Here is a 20,472-nt window from a genome sequence, read left to right as displayed (position 1 = left end):
TAATTCTGTAACTGAGTCATCTGGTGTCTGCTGGTGATTCATAACTTACTGGATACTCTGGTTAAAATGTCAACATCGCTTAGAATGAAAATGCAGAGGTATCAAAGAGAGAAATGCAATATTTTGGGGAAATCAGCAGACCATTACTCTGTGACCAAGCTCTGTTAAGTGAGCATGATCTCATAGTTTTTTGCAGTATATGAGATTGTGATTAATATCATGCATGATGAAAGCTAATGCTCTGTATTTCTAGTCATGATTCTATAACCACAGATTTTTTTTTAATTAACATGAAAACACACAGGATGAATTTTAAAGGATGCTTACACACTGAGAAGCAACTTTATTAAATGGGGTTCCATGTTTGTTTTCTTTCATCAGGTTCCAGAAATCCTGTTAATTTTAGAAATCAACAGCTGATCTTTTAAAAAACCAACAAAAGGATCTAAAAATCCAGCTGTGTTCTCTTTTGCTTTTCTATTTCCCATTGGAACTAAACTGCAAAATTGTATGATTCATAGAGCAGGATGCGATTCAACTGGTTCTCTCACCACCCTGGTATAGATCCAGTGGGGAAGGCCTTGAACATGGACGAGAAGATTCTCTTAGTAAATCTGTAACTCATTGACTTTAGCAAATTTGCCCCTAATCTCTTTGTGCCTCATTTTCTTGCCTCTCTCTCCATTTTCTAGAGCATGTGTGAAATTAATGAGATGATAGATTATCGAGAAAGTGTTTTAAATTCTTAGGGAAACATGTAATCTGTGAAGTGAGTAGACTGGTAGCCCCCCGAAAGCTACATCTACCCAGAACCTGTGAGTGAGAGCTTATTTGCAAAAAAGGTCTTTGCAGATGTATTTAAGTTACAGATCTTGAGATGAGATCATTCTAGATTCCTTTCTGGACTCTAAATCCAACGGCAAGTGTACTTATAGAAGACAGAAGAGAACAGGACACAGAGAAGAAGACCATGTGAACATAGAGGCAGAGATTGGCGTGATGTAGCCAAAAGCCAAGGAACACTTGGAGCCACCAGGAGCTGGGAGAGGCCAGGAAGGATTCTTCCCTGAAGCCTTCAGAGGGAATATGGCTCCACCAACACCTTGATTTCTGACTTCTGGCCTCCAAAACTCCAGAATAACTCTCTAATTTGAAGCTATCGAGTTTGTGGTAATTTGTTATGGCAAACACAGGAAACCAATACCCTCTGATTCTAAGTTATCATTGTTATCTACCTTGATAATGTTATTAAGCTTGTGAGAATTATTTGAAAATTTATAAAAGTGCTACTATAAAGGTGGCATGATGTATGACAGGTTCTCAAGTGGGGTGATTTTGCTCCCAAGAGACATTTGGCAGCACCTAGAGATGTTTTTGTTGTCATAAGTGGGGGAGGGTGCTATTGGTATCTGGTGGGAAGAGCCAGGGGTGCTGCTAAGCATTCTGCAATACATGGGACAGCCCCCGTCCCCAAACAAAGAATTATCCTGCCTACAATGTCAGTAGTGCGGAGGCTGAGAAATCCTAATGCGTGAGAAAGCCTAGCACTGTGAGATTAAAACCTTAGCTCTGCCACGAATTTGTGAGCAAGATGATTTACCCCAGGCAATAAAACGTCTTGGAGCTTTTTAGTTTTTTCATCTGTAAAACATGATGACACTAATACCTGCCAGAGCTTTATAAAATTCCAATGAGATAGTGTTGGTCAAAGAATTTTATACTTTGAGATCTTTCATAGTAACATAGAGGCTTTCATAATTATTATCCCTATATTTCTTTAGTGAAACATGCAAACCTTTGATTTTTTTTTATAGATTTATTTATTTTTATTCATTTAATTTTGGCTGCGTTGGGTCTTCATTTCTGCTTGCAGGCTTTCTCTAGTTGCAGCGAGTGGGGGCCATTCTTCCTTGCGGTGCATGGGCTTCTCATTGCGGTGGCTTCTCGCGTTGCGGAGCACGGGCTCTAGGCGCGCGGGCTCAGCAGTTGTGGCTCGCGGGCTCTAGAGCGCAGGCTCAGCTGTGGCGCATGGGCTTAGTTGCTCTGCAGCATGTGGGATCTTCCCGGACCAGGGATTGAACCGGTGTCCCTTGCATTGGCAGGCGGATTCTTAACCACTGCGCCACCAGGGAAGTCCCAAACCTTTGATTTTTAATGAATGTAGTTAGGAAGTCCACAATGAATGGATGCACTGAGCCACAGGAGACTTCCTTTTATATGTTTATGATTATTATCTCAAATGTTTATGATTACTATCTCATGGAAATTTCATGACCATTACTGTTTAATGATGTTTTTCAGTGGCAAGGATACTCTGGAAGTATTCATAAAGTTTCTCTGGGGAGCTTATAGTTTATGTCAGATGAATAACAAAACTGAAGCCGGATCGAGTGTTGCACAGATTTAAAGGTGTGTAATAAAAGCAGAGACAGCACTATGTAGCCTTTAGGGTGCTTTTTGCTATATATCATTTCCAATGATTTTGAGGTGGTTAGTTTTATGTGTCAACTTGACTGGGTCATGGGGTGCCCAGATATTTGGTCAGACATTATTCTGGGTGTGTCTGTGAGACTGTTTTTGAATGTCTAACTTTTGGATTGGTAGAATGAGTAAAGCAGATTTCCTTTCCTAACATGGTTGGCCCTCATCAGTAGTTGAAGGTCTGACTAGAATGGAAAGCCTGACCCTCCTGCAAGTAAGAGGGAGCTGCTCCTGCCTTACTGCTTGAGCTGGTATTGATGTATCAGTCTTTTCCTGATTTTGGACTAGAATTGAAACATTGGTTCTTCTTGGGTCTCAAGCGTGCAGGCTTTTGGATGGGACCTACACCACTGGTTCTCCTAGGTCTCCAGCTGAAGATCTTGGGACTTCTCAGCCTCTATGATTGCGTGAGCCAATTCCTTATAATAAATCAGTCTCTCTTCCTCTCTCTCTCATCTATATATAGGATAGAATGGTTCTGTTTCTCTGTGGAACCCTAACTAATACAGCACCCAACCTTGATAAGTTTTTTAGACTTAAAGTATGGCCCTGAACCAGCAACACTGACGTCACTTGGGAGTTCATTAAAAATGAAGAATCTCAGGTCCTCAGGCCTCAGCCCAGACTTACTGAATCAGAATCTGCATTTTAACAAGATGCCTAGGTGATTTGTATGCATGTTAAATTTGAGAAGCACTTCTTTATTTTGAAGTCTTTGCCTATAATTTGTGTTCCTGAAGAAGAATACAAAAGAACCTTATAATTATTTGACATTAATACTTCAGGAGAGACATAATAGGGAGATTGTAACAAAGGGTTTTCTTTTTTTTTTTTTTGCACCTTGCATAACATTTAGTGAATAATTTTGCAAAGACAAGAAGAAAAAATTTTACCTTTGAAATTTGCATTCCTAGAAAATTTCTAGATTTACCAGTTTCTAAATAGTAATATACCACAATTGACATCTGCTTATCCTTAAGCATTAACCAGAAGATTTCTGAAATTAATTTTACAGATAAACCTTATGGATGTCAATGTAAGCAGCTCCAAACATTTTAACATTTATTTAGAGTGGATTTCACAACTGATAAACTATGGCTAGTAGTAACAACCATTTAATAATAATATCTTGGATTTTCTAATACTAAGGCTAACATTTATATAGCACTTTATAATTTTCTAAGTAGCTTCACATACATCAATAACTCATGAGATTCTTTCAACAAGCTTATGAAATAGCTATACAGTATTTCTTCTGAAATACTTTTACAGTTATTCACTTGTATTTTCACCTTTTTCAAGTCAGAAAAGTCAGCATGAATTTAAATTTAATGTGTGTGTATTGACACTGCTCAAATGATTTTATTATTTTCAATTATTTTTAGTTTTATTGCCCAACCAAGGCTAGATTGGTTTGTGGTTGTTGATGACTGAATTTTGCTCAGCTTTCTCTTTGATGTGGCAATGAAATCAATAGCTGTTTCTTTTCTTCTTTTCAGCCCACTTAGCTCCTTTTGTGTGTAATAGCGAAATACCCATGTGTGATTCATTTGACAGTCTCTGCTTCTTATTTCTGGGGAAGTAACTCTACTTAGTAATCATCATCCAAAAGTGGCTAGCTTTTGGGCAAGAGATGAAGTTGCTATTGTATCTGCCTGTCTAGGATTTAATTGTAAGAGAAAATGATATCCTATCACACTGAAATTTTATCTTTCCCAAGGGACGTTTAGGCATGGGAGGTTAACCAAGAGATGTCAAGGGAGCAGCTGATGCAGCTGAGACTGGTTCTCAATTCTAGAGAATTGGGTGGCTGGTGCTTAGAGGAATGACGAGGGCTAGAAGGTACTTGTCTTTTGGTTTAGATATGACAGTATTACTCTGAGTACAGGAAATAAACTGCCAGTTTAGAATATTGCATTATAATACTTGGCATTTGGAAGAGCTTCATAATGCAAGAAATGAGGAAATTACTTTTTGGTAGTTATTCTACTTCACAGATACATTTATATAATTTTTAGAATACATCAGTGTCTAATGAGGCAAGATGATTTGAGGGAAGCAGGAGAATCACTGCTATGAGATAAAACCTGTTTAAAAATTTTATTATAATAATCTATGTGAGCAACATCTGGTTGATTTTTAAGGAAGATTTGAAATTCCCTGGTGGATTTTTTTTAATATCATTTATAAATGTAAGATTGGGTCAGCAATTAGGCTGATTACTCAAAATTTATATTTCTTTGTAAAACTAGTTAACTGTTCACAAGGTTAGAGTGGAATGAAAAAGAATTTGTTTTTAAGAATGTAAAGCCATAAAAGCAAAGGGCAGGGAGACAAGGAGAGCTGATACAGAAACAGACTCATTCCATGCATAATTAAACAAAATTAACTCTTTGATAGAGAACATGAAATTGCTAATTATTGCTAATAATGAGAAAACTTCAACTTTTCAACATTTACCATTGCAATCACTTAGCTTCTATCATAACCCCCCCAATTTCTCTCCCTATAAGTTTCTTCCTCCCTGCTTTCAAGCAAGTAGAGATTGTTGCATCTTCATTACAAGAGAATCTAGCTTGATCCTCTGAGTCACCACTTCATGTTGCTCTGTTCTTTCCCTGCCAAAATTATCTGTCTGGTCTCCACATCCAGGGACACTGTTCAATGTTTCCTCTTAAAATATTTCATATAAGTAAAAGCACCTAGGAAATAGTTGGCACTTAAATATTTGTACCTTTTGCTTTGTATAAAATCCAAGGGCTTATTTTTAGACTCTGTGTCCTCTTATCTTTCCATGACATTTAATACCGTTGACTTCCAACTGGTTGAATTTCTCTTTAGGTTTTCCATGTTCTCTCTCTTCACAAAGTTCTCTGTTACACTGACATTAATTTCCATTTCCAAGTCAACAGTACACGACTGTCTTTTTGATCATACAGGCATACCTCGTTTCATTGTGATTTGCTTTATTGTGCTTCCCAGGTATTTTGTTTTTGACAAGTTGAAGGTTTGCAGCAACTAAACGTCCACAAAGTCTACTGGTGCCATTTTACCAACAACATTTGCTCATTTTGTGTCTCTGGGTCTCACTTTGGTAATTCTCTAAATATTTCAAACTTTTAAAAGTATTATTATATTTATGATGGTGATCTGTGATCTTTGATGTGACTACTGCATAAAGATTACAATTTGCTGAAGGCTCAGGTGATGGTTAGCCTATTTTAGCAATAAAGTGTTCTTTAATTGAGGTATATGCACTACTTTTTAAACATAATGCTATTGCACACTAAGAAAACTACAGTATGGTGTAAACATAACTTTTCTATGCACTGGGAAACCAAAAAATTGGTGTAACTTGCTTTATTGCGATATTTGCTTTACTGCGAATCTGTAGTATCTCTGAGGTGCCTGTACTTTCTTTGACTTCTTTTCTTACACATTTAAAAATTTATTTATTTATTTATTTATTTTTGGCTGCGTTGGGTGTTTGTTGCTGCGTGCGGGCTTTCTCTAGTTGCAGCGAGCGGGGGCTACTCTTCATTGCGGTGCGCGGGCTTCTCACTGTGGTGGCTTCTCTCGTTGCGGAGCATGGGCTCTAGGCGCGCGGGCTTCAGTAGTTGTGGCACATGGGCTCAGTAGTTGTGGTGCATGGGCTTAGTTGCTCCGCGGCATGTGGGATCTTCCTGGACCAGGAATTGAACCCGTGTCCCCTGCATTGGCAGGCGGATTCTTAACCACTGCGCTACCAGGGAAGTCCCATCTTTGACTCTTTGATGACACATCTTTTTCACCCCACTCTTTATTTACCCTTAATGAGCACATCCATGAGGCTATAATCCCCTAAGAAGTAAAAGACTCTCAACTTTGTACAATAACTTCTAATTTTTAACCATGCTCTATTTTTTAAAATTTCAAACTCTCCAATAGATACTTCCATTTGGATGTTCTACTGTTAAAAAGCTGAAAATCAATGTTTCTTGAAGTGAATTAATCATCTCACTTAAACCAGCTACATTTGCTTAACTTTCACTTGTTCATGGCATCAGTATTATTCTCATCATTCAGATTTAAAACTTGGTTTCACACTTTATTTTTTCTTTCCATATTTTATTTTTGGTCTTTTAAGAAGCCTAATCAGTTTCTATGTTCAGTAAAGTGGTTTTTTTGGGGTCAATTATGCCTTTTAAAATTATTTATTTTTTATTGAATTATAGTTGATGTACCATATTATACATTACAGGTGTACAGTATAGGGATTCACAATTTTTAAAGGTTATACTCCATTTATAGTTATTATAAAATATTGGCTATATTTTCTGTGCTGTACAATATATCCTTGTAGCTTATTTTATACATAGGAGTTTGTACCTCTTAATCCTTTATCCCTAACTTGGCCCTCCTTCTTTCCCGATCCCCACTGATAACCACTAATTTGTTCTCTATATCTGTGAGTATGCTTCTTTTTTGTCATATTCATTAGTTTGTTGTATTTCTTAGATTCCACATATAAGTGATATCATTTAGTGTTTATCTTTTTCTATCTTATTTCACTTGCATAATACAGTAAAATTTTTCTTAGGAAATGGATCTAGTTGACATTCAGTCATTTCCATCCCCAACACCAATGTTAATACCTTTTCTCCCAGGTCTTTGTTAAATCACGATGACACCTACTTGGCAAATAAGAGACACATTCCAATTTTTTAAATCTGTGCATAGCAGAACATACCATCAGAGTTTACCTTTTTAAAAAAATTATTTTGTACTACTTCTTTTTACAAGACATGTAGTTTTATTAGATAAAAAAGGGAAAAATAAAAATAATAATGTTGGTACCTTCTCTCTCTCCGAAATTTTTTAAGCTGTATTTTTTTAGTTCTTTTAAAAATTATTTTCCAGTTTTATTGAGAAATAATTGACATGCATTCCTGTATAAGTTTAAGGCATACAGCATGATGGTTTGACCTACATATATTGTGAAATGATTACCACAATAGGTTCAGCTAACATTTATCTTCTTACATAGATATAATAAAAGGAAAAGCAAGAAAAAAAGAAAAAAGAAAATAATTTTTCTCCTTGTGATAAGAACTCTCAGATTAACTCTCTTAACTTTGCTATATATCATACACCAGCTGTAGTCATCATGTTGTATATTGCATCCCTTGTGCTTATTTATCTTATAATTTAAAAAAAATCTCTCTCGAGAGGTGCTAAAATTTAGTTTTGGAATCATAAAAGGTATCATCAACTTTCATCTTCCTGTAAAGGTAGAAGGGTTCTTCAATAGCAGGGTAAACTATCTTTGATTCACAGAGTATTACCTTCCTCAGAAGAGTAACAACTTTGTGTTTGGAGAATAGAAGATGAAAAGCTGCCCAACACCCTGGGGAGGGAAAGTAAAGTGGTCTCTGGTTGGGTGACATTGAACCAATCCAGACCCCAGAATGTTGGCAGCTAAGACCTAGGAATGTTGGGAGATCAAGAGAGAGGTGCTCTTGCCCTTGTTTAGCACTGAGGAAGTGGGTTCCTGCTTCCTTGTGGAATGACAGTGGCTTGAGCTTGGATCTAGATTATCAAGTCATTATTTCAGTGGTGGATTGGCACCGACTCTGGAATTTTGTAGAACCCAACTTCAGTAGGGCCAACCACATCGTAAGAAGCAATGTACAAGACTCCAGTGTTCTTCCTGATTGAATGTGCAAGTTGGGCTGTGTGAACATCGGAGGTTTTGGTTGATGAAGGGAGGGTTCTAAAGAAGAAGTTACATGACTGCCTACTAATAAAGAAATTAGGGGCTCAAGATATTACTTGGAGAAGTGAAAGAGATTTCATTGTATTCACATTCTGAGATTTTAGGGCATTTTATACCAGTTTCTTGTGCAGTCACACTATAATTTATATGATAACACAGGTTTGCTTAGGATAGTCTTAGTTTATACCTGTTGTCCTGGTGTGGTTTTAAAGAATTTTCTCTTTTCACCCTCAAAGTTATTCTAGTTTGAAAGATATATTGTTAACCTCTCTATAAACCCCCAATTCTGGGGCTTGGGGTTGAGGAGGGCCTTTTACTTTCCATAAGGAATCTAGATCTTGGGACTTTGGTCCTCAGACAAAAATCCTGCATATTTTGAATGTACTTGCCCAACAAGAATCTAGCTGATCAACAAATATCTACTTGACCAACAAGAATCTACTTAAACAAAATGGGCTGCCTCACATGCCCATTTTTATGCAAAACAGAGGAGGACAGGTTTCCAGCTTCATCCACCATGCCCCTTCCTCCCCACCCCTCCCATGGGTGGGATATGCAAACTCTGCTCAGGTATTTTTATTCCACAAAAACAAGAAGTACAGGATAGTTCTCCAGTGAAAGGGCAGCCAGGCTAATTCATTCTTTTGAGGAACAGAATTTAGGGCCGCTACAAGACATAGCTCAATGAATCTCAGGCTCTGACCAATTAGATTCACTTCTCTCTCCTTTGGGTGCATGTAAGAATGTTACCTTTAGCTCTTTTTCCTCATAGAAGAAGAGAACTCGCTCGGACAATCACCAAAATACATGGTGTGTCTTCTTAGGCTATGTTTTCCTAATTGATGTCCTTGTTCCCCTTATACCTGTGTTCTAATACTTTCTATACTTGACCACTACAAACAGAAAAATGGATTCAGTTGAACTTTCGGGGCCCTTCACCTTCTGATTCTGCTTACGACTATAATCTTACCTATTTTGTCCTTTTAGATCAAGGACTACTTCCTTCATAATAGTCTCAAATTTAATGGGCATATGATTGATTTTGAAAAGAAATGATATGAAAATGAAGATTGTGATTCATAGGTCTGGGTTGAGGCCTGAGACTGCATCTGTAACCAGCTTCCAGGTAATGCATTGGAAGCTGGTCCTTTGGATCACATTTTGAGTATCAAGGCTCTGTAAGGCCTTATTAAAAGTCACTAGCTCACTTTAACCCCATTTGCTCAGAACATTCAAATTAAGGGCTGGAAAATTATCTTTGGTTGTTCTTAATGACAAATTACTCATTTGAAGTGTACATTCTCTTATATCACTAGTTAATTGCTTCATTCTCATAAACTGTAATCCCAGGTAGATAGAAAGCTTTTTTAGTAAAGGAATGATTCCCTACAACTTTTGTAATCTCTTGTAGTGGGGTTACTCTGTCTTACACATAGTAGGTCCACACTAAATTTGCTGATTGATTAATCATTCTTAAGAGATTTCTTCTTACCATTCTATTACATGAGAACTCATGAGATACATTTAAATTTACAGTTTGGCAAGAAAGAAATGTTTCAGGCAAAATTATAAATATACTGAAGTGAGGAAATCTGAGCAATCTGAATAAAATGCTATATTTGAATTATTAAATTACAATGCTAAAGCAAGAAGTAAAGGTCTTTGCTATTTTAAAAATAATATAAATCTGAATTAGGCTTTATGAACCAGGTTAGGGAAAAATATGTATTATTGTATTATTGCTTTGATTACTATGCATGTGTTCTGGAAAACTCACAGTCACAAAATAACAGGTTATAATCCTGACAGTTACTTCCAAACTTATTCTTTTAAATTGATTTGTTGGATACAAATATTATCAACTTGTATGGGTAGAATACATCCTTGCAGAGAGTTCCTGTTAAAGTTTCAAAGGATTTCAAAAGTTAGGCGGTCTACAGAAATAACATGCTGTAAACTCTCTTCTTTTGAGAACTTTGAAACAGAGTTGGAAACCTCCCACAGACATCAGGATGTAACAGCCTGTAGAAAGGATGTTGAAAATTTTAGAAAAAAAAAAAGTAATAAAATGGTCATAAATACTGACTACAGATTTTGGATCTCAGTTTTCAAATGAATATATTGATTGAGTCATTTCTTAAAACTCTCAAAGGAAGTCAGATGCTTCTAAATAAATTTTATGGATATATATGTTTCAAAATATGTGCTTTGCCAAGGGTTTGCACTTGCCTTCAATGGAACAAATCTATGTCTGCAATCACTTTAACTTTTCCTCGTGAAAATCTCATCACCTCTTAGAGATCTCAGAGTTCAGGAAATAAATTGGAAGGACCATATATTTTCTCATCATATATCCATCATTCTCTATGAGCTTTTTGTTCAATTTACTTCATTTTTACATTAAGGAGATAGTCTTTGGGCATGTGTTCTTATGACCAGCATTCAATTTATATTTCTCCATTCATACCCTATTTGGTAGCATTAGCAAGAAAGAAATGGTTCTTATCTAGATGTTTTTAAAGATATTAGTGCAATTTTTATGTAAAGGAAATTACTATTTATCTTCACCAGCACCGGCATCTGTCATCCTAACTGGATACTGTGTACAACTAAGGGTGGAAGACTAAATAAACTTTGATTCTCAGGTAGATTAATGATAACTGGTATTAACACAGAACAAACACAATAGTTGACAGAAGTAATAAGTGTTGCCCTTTTAGGTAAGACTTCTGGTTAAGCTGGAAATAAAACTGGCTTCATAAGTGCTCATGACTTCAACAAGTTTATAAATTACCAGGAAAACCTCACTAGTCTGCAAAACATCAAGGAGACAGACATTAGCATTTCACATCTGCTCTCCTATGACAGCTATTATAGGAGGTGAGATACAACTCCACATTACATATCATGTGATTCAGGGCCTATCCATCTTTTCAGGATCTCGGATTGCAGACTGTGACTTGAATCAAGTGTTTACACAGAAGAGTTATATAGTGAGTAAAATGTTGGGGGTTTCAGAATGAAGTATCTCGGTTTGTTATAAACAGGGTTGGTGTTCTTATCAAGCTAAATAAGACATTCCTTTTAAGAAGCAGAAGATGTTTGACAGTTTTGTTTGAGAATTTTTGAGAGTAGGAAATCAAATTAAAGCCAATGTGTGCATGCATACTCTCTCTCATACACATGCTTTTGATACTATATGAGTGCCAATATGGAAACATTTAAATAGTAGATATTAATGAAACATAAATCAGAAATATGCTAGCTCATTTTCATCAAACATGTAGACTGAACCCTCACATATATGTATTAGGAACTCTGAAAGTTTCCCATGTAATAAATCAGATTTACAGTGTAGGTTCAAATACACTTCTATCTATCTATCTCTTATGTCTAGATCTTTATATATTACATAAAATGTAATGTGTAGCTTGAGTATTTTGGGATTGCATGAAGTGATAAGTAGCTTTGGATTACATGAAGTTATGGAAGAAAAGCTGTCTTCATGCTATTTTTAAATAGTTATTTTGCCTGAGGGCTATATCTGCTATTCGTGTATTATCCACATTATTTGTAATAAGTTAACTTTTCTATGTTTGAATTCCCAACAGCTGTGGTTAGGGGGGCATTCTGTGAGTGGAATAAGCAAATCAATAAGCTGGTTTATACTGGTGTTTTAGTTCCTAAAGGCATCTTGCTAAAAACATTAGAAGAAACCAATAACCCATTAATGGATGCTAATGAAATTCCTCCCCAAACTGGCCCTCGCCAATCCCTTGGTAGGAGAAAAAGGTATACTCCTATCACAGTGCTTGATGGAATAAACATGAGTAAACTTCCACTAATACCTACCCGCCCTCAGTTATTACCAGAGTTCAGGACTATTCCCTCGCTCTCCTGTTCCACATAACTTCTAGTTTAGGCTTTGGAACTTTGAATGCATGGAAGTAAACAGGATTCCCTTTAGGGGAGACAAATTTTACAAAGATCTGTAGATTTGAGGAACAAAACTTTTTCCTATTTCTGAACTTTTCACATATTCAATTTAGACTCTCTACAGGGCTGAATAACCAAGAGGTGATCGTAGCTTTCTATTTATCATTTATGTTTTGCTTATTGAGTGTTCCGTGGGAGTGTGGTTTTGTATTCACTGATAAGGACAATCGCATGTATAATTCTTCTCCCTATATATTGTGCTATTCAAATAGAAATTCCCTTACCTGATTCTTTATTTCTGAAAGAAAAGGAGAACGTTCTCTTGATGTTTCTACCTAGCAAGCACATCTTGAATTTTGATTTGTGCTGTCAGTGTGTGGCAAGAAGTGATTAACTTTTCCTAACTTTATCTTTTCTCTATATCCTCCCACATGTGGATAAAATCACTCTCTGTTCCATTTTATTTTCATGCTAGCTAATTCTTCCATTTTTGCTTATATTCCCCCAAAGATATGAAGCCTATGCAGGTCAGGGTTGACCAAATACTGGAAATCAAAATCTTTTTCTCTCCCCGTCACTTAGAAAATCAGGATTGTTCTAACAGAAACTGGGCATTTGCCTTGCAGAAATTGAATACACCTGGCTTGTTTTGATTCCATTTTTGTCAGTTATTTGTGGGAATTTGTGTCTGCTGGGGAATTCTAATTCATAAAGCTTAAGGTAGGTGCTGACTTTCTCTTATTTCATGATCTGGGTGTGACTCAGGGTTTGAGATCGCTTGTTGCAGGAATTTTTAGAGGAAACCTTAGTGTGGGTCAGTGGCATCAGCTCCATGAAGATTTAGCATAAGGAAGGACATGGATTAAAAATTCATGAAAACAACAGGTAAAGATGATTTAATGATAGAAAAATATATGAATAATTTGGATATACCATGGTTTCAAGGATTATGTGCACTCTAGATTGTCGAGAGGTATATAATTCTACTCTCATAGTTTGTAATACAGAAAAGTATAACTGTGCTGCTCCTGGTGTTCTACTGAGTACCTCTGAGAAGCTCATACAACTGCTTGTAGCTCTTAAACCTGAACTTATAGAAGGTTCTCGGGGCTACTGCTCTCCAGACCAAGGGTAAGGGTTGTCATGAGGCCTCTGGGAGAGAGAGAAAACGTGATTCTGAGCGCTGATGAGCAGGGAAATGCAGGCCTCACAGCTGGCCAGTCTTGCTGATTGTCTTCTAGGTAACCAAGGCTATAAACAAGGGGGAGCAGGAATGGCCTGGAAATCAATTTGCAGAATATTCAAAAGGTCACCATGGTACAGAGTAGTGTGCTGATTACTTGGAAGAAACGATGCGCTAAAACATGTTCGCCACATCTCTAATGACAGTAATTGTCATACCAGAGGGGAACACGTTGCCAATCTCCTGTTAACGGTGTTTAGAACAGACTAGAAATCTATTTTCAAGACCCTCATTTTAAACTCTTTTTTGTGTTGTTCCTTTGAGTAACTAACTTTGCAGAACTTTTACTAATCTCTTCTTTTTTAATTAAGTCTTTTATTTTGGAAAACTGTAAAATCTGCAGAGAAGTTATGTCTATTACAATTCATTTAGATTCACCTACATACACCTTTCATTAACATTTGTCACATTTGCATTCTCTTTCTCCATATATGAAACATATTCTTAAAAACATTTTTTATAGTAGTTGAGTTACAATATCATGTTAGTTTCAGGTATACAGCACAGTGATTCAGTTATATATATATATATACATACACACACACACATATATATATATTCCTTTTCAGATTCTTTTCCCTTATAGGCTATTACAAAATCTTGAGTACAGTTCCCTGTGCTATACAGTAGCTTCTTGCTGGTTATCTATTTTATATATAGTAGTGTATATATGTTAATCCCAAACTCCTAAATTATCATATTCTTATTCTTATATAAGAATAGGAAACACATTCTTATTCTTTTTTGTTGTTGTTGTTAAATTTATTCATTTATTCATTTATTTATTTTTGGCTGTGTTGGGTCTTCGTTGCTGCATGTGGACCTTCTCTAGTTGCGGCGAGGGGGGGCCACTCTTCGTTGCGGTGCACCCGCTTCTCATTGCAGTGGCTTCTCTTGTTGCGGAGCACGGGCTCTAGGCGCGCGGGCTTCAGTAGTTGTGGCACACAGGCTCAGTAGTTGTGGCTCGCAGGCTCTACAGCGCAGGCTCAGTAGTTGTGGTGCACGCGCTTAATTGCTCCACAGCATATGGGATCTTCCGGGACCAGGGCTCGAACCAGCGTCCCCTGCATTGGAAGGTGGATTCTTAACCACTGCACCACCAGGGAAGTCCCCACATTCTTATTCTTATATAAGCATTTATTATTATTATTTTTGTAGCTGTTTCAGTGTAAGTTCAGCTGAAATCTCCTAAGAACAGGGATATTCTCTTATGTAACCTCACTGCTACTTTCTGATTTGAAAATTTAGCTTTTTATTATTTTTTTCCAAAGAAATCACCTCCATACTGAAACAACCCCAGCTGTCTCTCTGTAACTGACACTCTCCAAATGAAGGCCTTCTTGCCACTCACAACAATTCCCTTCCCAATTATTCTTACATTCCCTTTCTTTTCGTCATCTTTATCTACTTTTTGTTCCCTTTACATTTTCCCCCTCCCAATTGATATTTTTAAAGGCCACTTACTGCTTTTCTCTGTTCACTTAAGCAACTTAATTGCATTTCTTGGAGCTGCATTGCTTATTTAAGGGTATATAAAAAATCTGGGTGACATTTTGCTGTAGGGCAGTGACTCTTATTGCCTCCAGCCTTGGTAGAGGGAGACTTCATTCAAACTTTAAGACCTTTGGAGAGTAAGTAGTTCAGTGGCTGATGTAGTAAATAACATTGTGGCCATTTGAAAAGGCACAGGCAAACACAGGCTGGTAGATCACTCTTAGAAAGCTTTTTCTCTTGTCAGCAACTCAGCACCTGATGTTTTGGCTGGCAACTCGGAGCTCTTTTAGGATCTTCTCCCTGGAGCTCTCATCTGTTAAAGCAGAGAAATGCCATTGATCCTAAAGTAGTATCAGAAAGAAAATGCAGTTTAGCAGTCTATTTCAGAATTTTTTTTAAAATTTATTCATTTATTTTTGGCTGTGTTGGGTCTTCGTTTCTGTGCGAGGGCTTTCTATAGTTGGGGCAAGCGGAGGCCATTCTTCATCGCGGTGCACGGGCCTCTCACTATCGCGGCCTCTCTTGTTGCGGAGCACAGGCTCCAGACGCGCAGGCTCACTAATTGTGGCTCACGGGCCCAGTGGCTCCGCGGCATGTGGGATCTTCCCAGACCAGGGCTCGAACCCGCGTCCCCTGCATCGGCAGGCAGACTCTCAACCACTGCGCCACCAGGGAAGACCTATTTCAGAATTTTTCAAAAGCAATTGCCAAGTAGAGGTAGGGTCTCTTACCATTTAAAAAAAATAAAAAGCTTATCCCCAAAAGATCCTCCCTCAAGGATCCAGGTTAGTAGCCTGAAATCAATTCAAGCAGCTAAAAGGATGAAAGGAGATTTCATGGTCTGGGGTGTCTTCTTTTGAGTGCTCTGGTTGGGGGTTTTCTTTGGCTGCCTGACTAGAGGCAAAGATTAGTGACACAGTGCTTGCTTTCAGTCATCTGCAGTTCTGTGCTTTTCCCTGGAAAGAAGCTCAGGCTGTGGGAACCAGGGGTTCTTTTAATGTCTGTGGGTTAGGATGGACAGAGTTTATATAGCTACATTTACAGCAAGGCCCTAAGAACGGTTTTTGCTATTTGAGAATGAACAGGTTTTTCCTTCTTCTTAAAGCAATTACAGGAAGAAGAGTAGCCTCTTTGGGAAGGCAAATTGGCTCATTTGTGTAGCCAGAGAGGGCAACATTTTCATCAGCAGCTATCTTATGCCCTGGATCTCATGCTTTGGTTTGAGGGGAGAGGGATTATCTTTTTTTTTTTTCTTTTCTTTTTTTCCCCTGGGGTTTTTCTGCAGTCTAGTAGAGTAAAGGAACTTTTTACAATCACATCCATAACTATGGTGCCCATAGCTTTTAGGGCTGTGAATGCAAAAGGTTTTTCTGACCTGGTAAGTCAAAGTAGGTAAAAAATATATATATATATTACACAATCCTGTACTTTTTTACTTAGGGAATAAGGTACAAGACTTTTCTTTTAATAAGCTCGATGGAGCTACAACACATTGGTTTTATTTTGGGATAGGTTCCTTTTGAAAACAAATTTCAAGATTATTAATACTTAATTATTACAGGGCCTGGCACATAATAGGACAGTGGTTCTCAAACTGTGGTCCCTGATCCTGCAGCATCACTGTGACCTGGAAACTTGTTAGAACCACCGTGGTAGGGATTCAGTAGATGTTTGCTGAAGATAACGCTGAGTTCTTAATTCCAAAGGAGAATGATGCCGTTAATACCATGTTGTAAGGCAGTGGCTCCCAAGCTTAAGGCATATCAGAATAATCAGGAGGACTTGTGGAAATACAGAGTTTTGGACCCCACCACGAGCATTTCTGATTCACTAGATCTGGGATGGGAATGAGAGTCTGTATTTCTTTTTTTTTTTTTTAATAAATTTATTTTATTTTATTTATTTATTTTTGGCTGCTTTGAGTCTTCATTGCTGCGAGCGGGTTTTCTCTAGTTTCAGGGAGCAGGGGCTACTCTTTGTTGTGGTGCTCGGGCTTCTCATTGCGGTGGCTTCTCTTGCTGTGGAGCACGGGCTCTAGGCGTGTGGGCTTCAGTAGTTGTGGCACGCGGGCTCAGTAGTTGTGGCTCGCAGGCTCTAGAGCACAGACTCAGTAGTTGTGGAACACGGGCTTAGTTGCTCCGCGGCATGTGGGATCTTCCCGGACCAGGGCTCGAACCCATTTCCCCTGCCTTGGCAGGCGGATTCTTAACCACTGTGCCACCAGGGAAGCCCGAGAGTCTGTATTTCTAACAAGTTCCCAGGTGATGCTCATGGCGCTGTTCTGAGGACCCTGCTCTGAGAACTATTGGTCTAAGACCATAATTCTCAAACCTGGCTCAACATTAGAATCTCCTGGGGTTGCTTTTAGGTGTGGAAAGGACTGGGCCCCACCTAAACCAAATCAGAATCTCTATAGGTGGGCCTGGGCATGGTAGCCTTTAACATTTCCCAGGTGATTCTAAGGAAGAGCCGGGTTTGAATTCCACTGCAGATCATCTCAGAAGAAGTGGTTCTCAATCCTGCTTGTCCATCAGAATCACCTGGCAGGCTTTAAAAACCCTGATGCCTGGATGCCAATCCTAGAGGTTCTGACACAATTGCTCTGAGGTGCAACCTGGGCATTCAGGTATTTGAATGCTCCCCCAAGTGTTTCTACTGTGCAGCTAAAGAAAGAACCACTGCCCTAAAGATACCTTCTGGCTGTAAGAATGTCATGATGTTAGCACAATCCTATGTAAAAGACACACATTCAAGGAAAATGAACATTCCTATAGAGAAATATTTGATACTAATTTTTTTAAATTAATTAATTAATTTATTTTTGTCTGTGTTGGGTCTTCGTTTCTGTGCGAGGGCTTTCTCTAGTTGTGGCAAGCAGGGGCCACTCTTCATCGCGGTGCGCAGGCCTCTCACCGTCACGGCCTCTCTTGTTGTGGAGCACAGGCTCCAGACGCGCAGGCTCAGCAATCGTGGCTCACGGGCCCAGTTGCTCCGTGGCATGTGGGATCTTCCCAGACCAGGGCTCGAACCCGTGTGCCTTGCATTGGCAGGCAGACTCTCAACCACTGCGCCACCAGGGAAGCCCTGATACTAATTTATTCTATGTCTTTGTATGGTTGCCAAGTTTATACTGAACTGATTTTATGAGCTATGAGAGTTGGTTTATTTATAACAAATTAGCTGAATTTTTGATTGAAGCCTTATCCCTAATGTCTGTAAAATCTACTTTCATACAAACTCACTTCCGTTCTATGTGTGTATGTGTGTGTGTGTATGTATGTACATATGTATATGTTTGACAAATATCCAAAAGGGAGCACAAATAATTTTATCTACCATACTTTTAATTTATTCACATATTTTCTTGCCAGTTAATGTTTACCTCCATTATAGTAAAATGTAGTATAGTGGAAAGATAGACAAGTTAAGAACTCTGGCCCTGTCACTGTAATGGATGTTTACCTGTCTGGTTTAGTCGGTCGGTTACAAATTTATATAACATTAAGGATACCATATGTAGGTTGAGCAAGACCACACAGAAATGACACTCAGCAGCCAGAGAAGTCCTCACTGGACTGTTGAGGCAGGGAAGCATCAATAAAGCCTTCGAGGTCCCTGCCCTAGCCTGTGAGGCAGGAAGGGAAGTGAGAGGTCAAGTGATATTCATCAAAGTAACAAAAACTCATGAACATTAATAAGATATACATTAAACACATTTATACCTGTGGAAACCTGGCTCTGTGGCGCTTGCAGTAAAGCATAACCTTCCTCGCTTCACTCACAACAGCTACCAAACAGCTGTGTGATATTGAGCAAGCTACTTAACTTTTCCTCGCCTTAGATTTCAGGTAATACTGATCTTGCAGGGTTGCTTTGAGGAAGAGATGAGGTAACATTGTCTTAAACTTTTCGGCTGCTCTAACAAGAATACCCAAGACTAGGTGGCTTAAATGACAAACTGTGTTTATTTCTCACAGTTCTGGAGGCTGGCAAGTTCAAGATCAAGAAGCCAGCAGATTCGGTGTCTGGCGAGGACAAGCTTCCTAGTAGATGACCATCTTCTCACTGTGTCTTCATGTGGAGGAAGGAGTGAGGGAACTCTCTGGAATCTCTTTTACAAGGGCACTAAATTCCACTTAAGAGGGCTCTACCCTCATGTCCTAATCCCCTCCCCAAAGGTCCCACCTTCACATACCATCACACTGGGGATTAGGTTTCAACATATGAATTTAGGGGAGACACAAACACTGTTTATAGCAGACATGCAAAGCATTTAACCCAGTATCTGATACATGCTAGAAGTTCAGAAATATTAATTCCTTGTTTTCCCTCTGTCCTTTCTAATATTATTACAACTTCCCTTATGCCACTCTGTCCTTTGTCTTTGATTATCATCACAATCATCAGCAACCAGAAATGTCCCTCTTCTTCTCCCTGTCTCTCCTCACCCTCCTCCACATTTATTGAGCTGCAATATCTCGGCCAAGGTGCTAGGCACTGGGGGATGCGTGGATAAATAAGCTACAGCCCCTGCCCCTAGCACACCCAGTCTAGCGAGGAAGCAGACAGGTAAACATAACAATTATTATACCTTAGGTGTGAAAAGTGGGTACAGCGGCAGCACAGGGTGTGGTGCTAAACTCAGATGTGGGACCTGGGAGTGTCTGGGGAGGCCTCCTGAAGGAGTTTAGTTTTGGCGGTTGAGCAAAAGTGACCAGATGTGGTGGGGGAGGACGTGGGAAGTGGGGGAGGGGATTCCTGGCAGAGACCAGCATGTGCACAGGTGGGGGTGAGTGGGTGCTGTCTGAGAATGCATGGCATCAGTAAGATAACTGGCTTGGCAACTGTGGGGCAGGTGTGAGGGATGATGAAACAGGAGGAGTCGGCGGGGGGCTACCTCATCAAAGATGGTTCTCAAAGGGTGGGTCCCAGATCCACAACATCAGCATCAGCTGGGGTCTTGTTAGGACTACAAATTCTTCTGCCCCAGCCTAGACCCATTAAAGGGGAAAAGTTGAACAGGAATACAGGGCCTAGAAATCTTTAATAAGCTCTCCAGGTGATTCTGATGCATGATAAACCCTGTCCTATACCATGATAAGAAACTTGTCTGTTTTCCTGAAGGAAATGGGGGAACTATGGGAGGATTTAGGTAAGACTATTATTTTTTGAAGGCTTACCCGGAAAGAAGGGTAAAAGGCGAGCAAGATGGATGCGTGGAACAGGAGGTAAGTCCGTAAGGAGAGACAGGGAAGAAATTTAAGACACTTGAGTTAGAATGTAGCATCCTTGCTTTGTGCTGGGCTCATAAAAATATAGAGAAATATACATGGTTCCTGCCCACAAGGTGTTGATAATCTAGACGTAGTAGATTCATTCCTTCTGAGAATACATTCTACCAACCCAATAGAGTGCCATCCCCATTTATGGAGCATTTGCTACTCTTTGGAAGAGTGCCTCTGTGGAGTCAGTTTGATTGATTTGGACAAGACCACAGGGAGAGTCTCCTTATTCTTTACTCCCTGGGGAAAATCTGGGCTGAACTGGTACCACGATGGCTGTT

At 38.9% G+C, this 20,472-nt stretch overlaps 1 protein-coding gene across 3 annotated transcripts in view; it reads left to right on the top strand.

Annotated features, from left to right (window-relative positions):
- The window catches only part of NAV3 (neuron navigator 3), a 1,137,481-nt gene that overhangs the window by 282,633 nt on the left and 834,376 nt on the right, over positions 1 to 20,472 (top strand). The window lies entirely within an intron of this gene.

This window comes from Balaenoptera acutorostrata, chromosome 11 (genome assembly GCF_949987535.1).
Source record: "Balaenoptera acutorostrata chromosome 11, mBalAcu1.1, whole genome shotgun sequence".
NCBI lineage: Eukaryota > Metazoa > Chordata > Mammalia > Artiodactyla > Balaenopteridae > Balaenoptera > Balaenoptera acutorostrata.
Note: the sequence above shows the minus strand (reverse complement) of the source record. Positions and strands in the feature narration are given on the sequence as shown.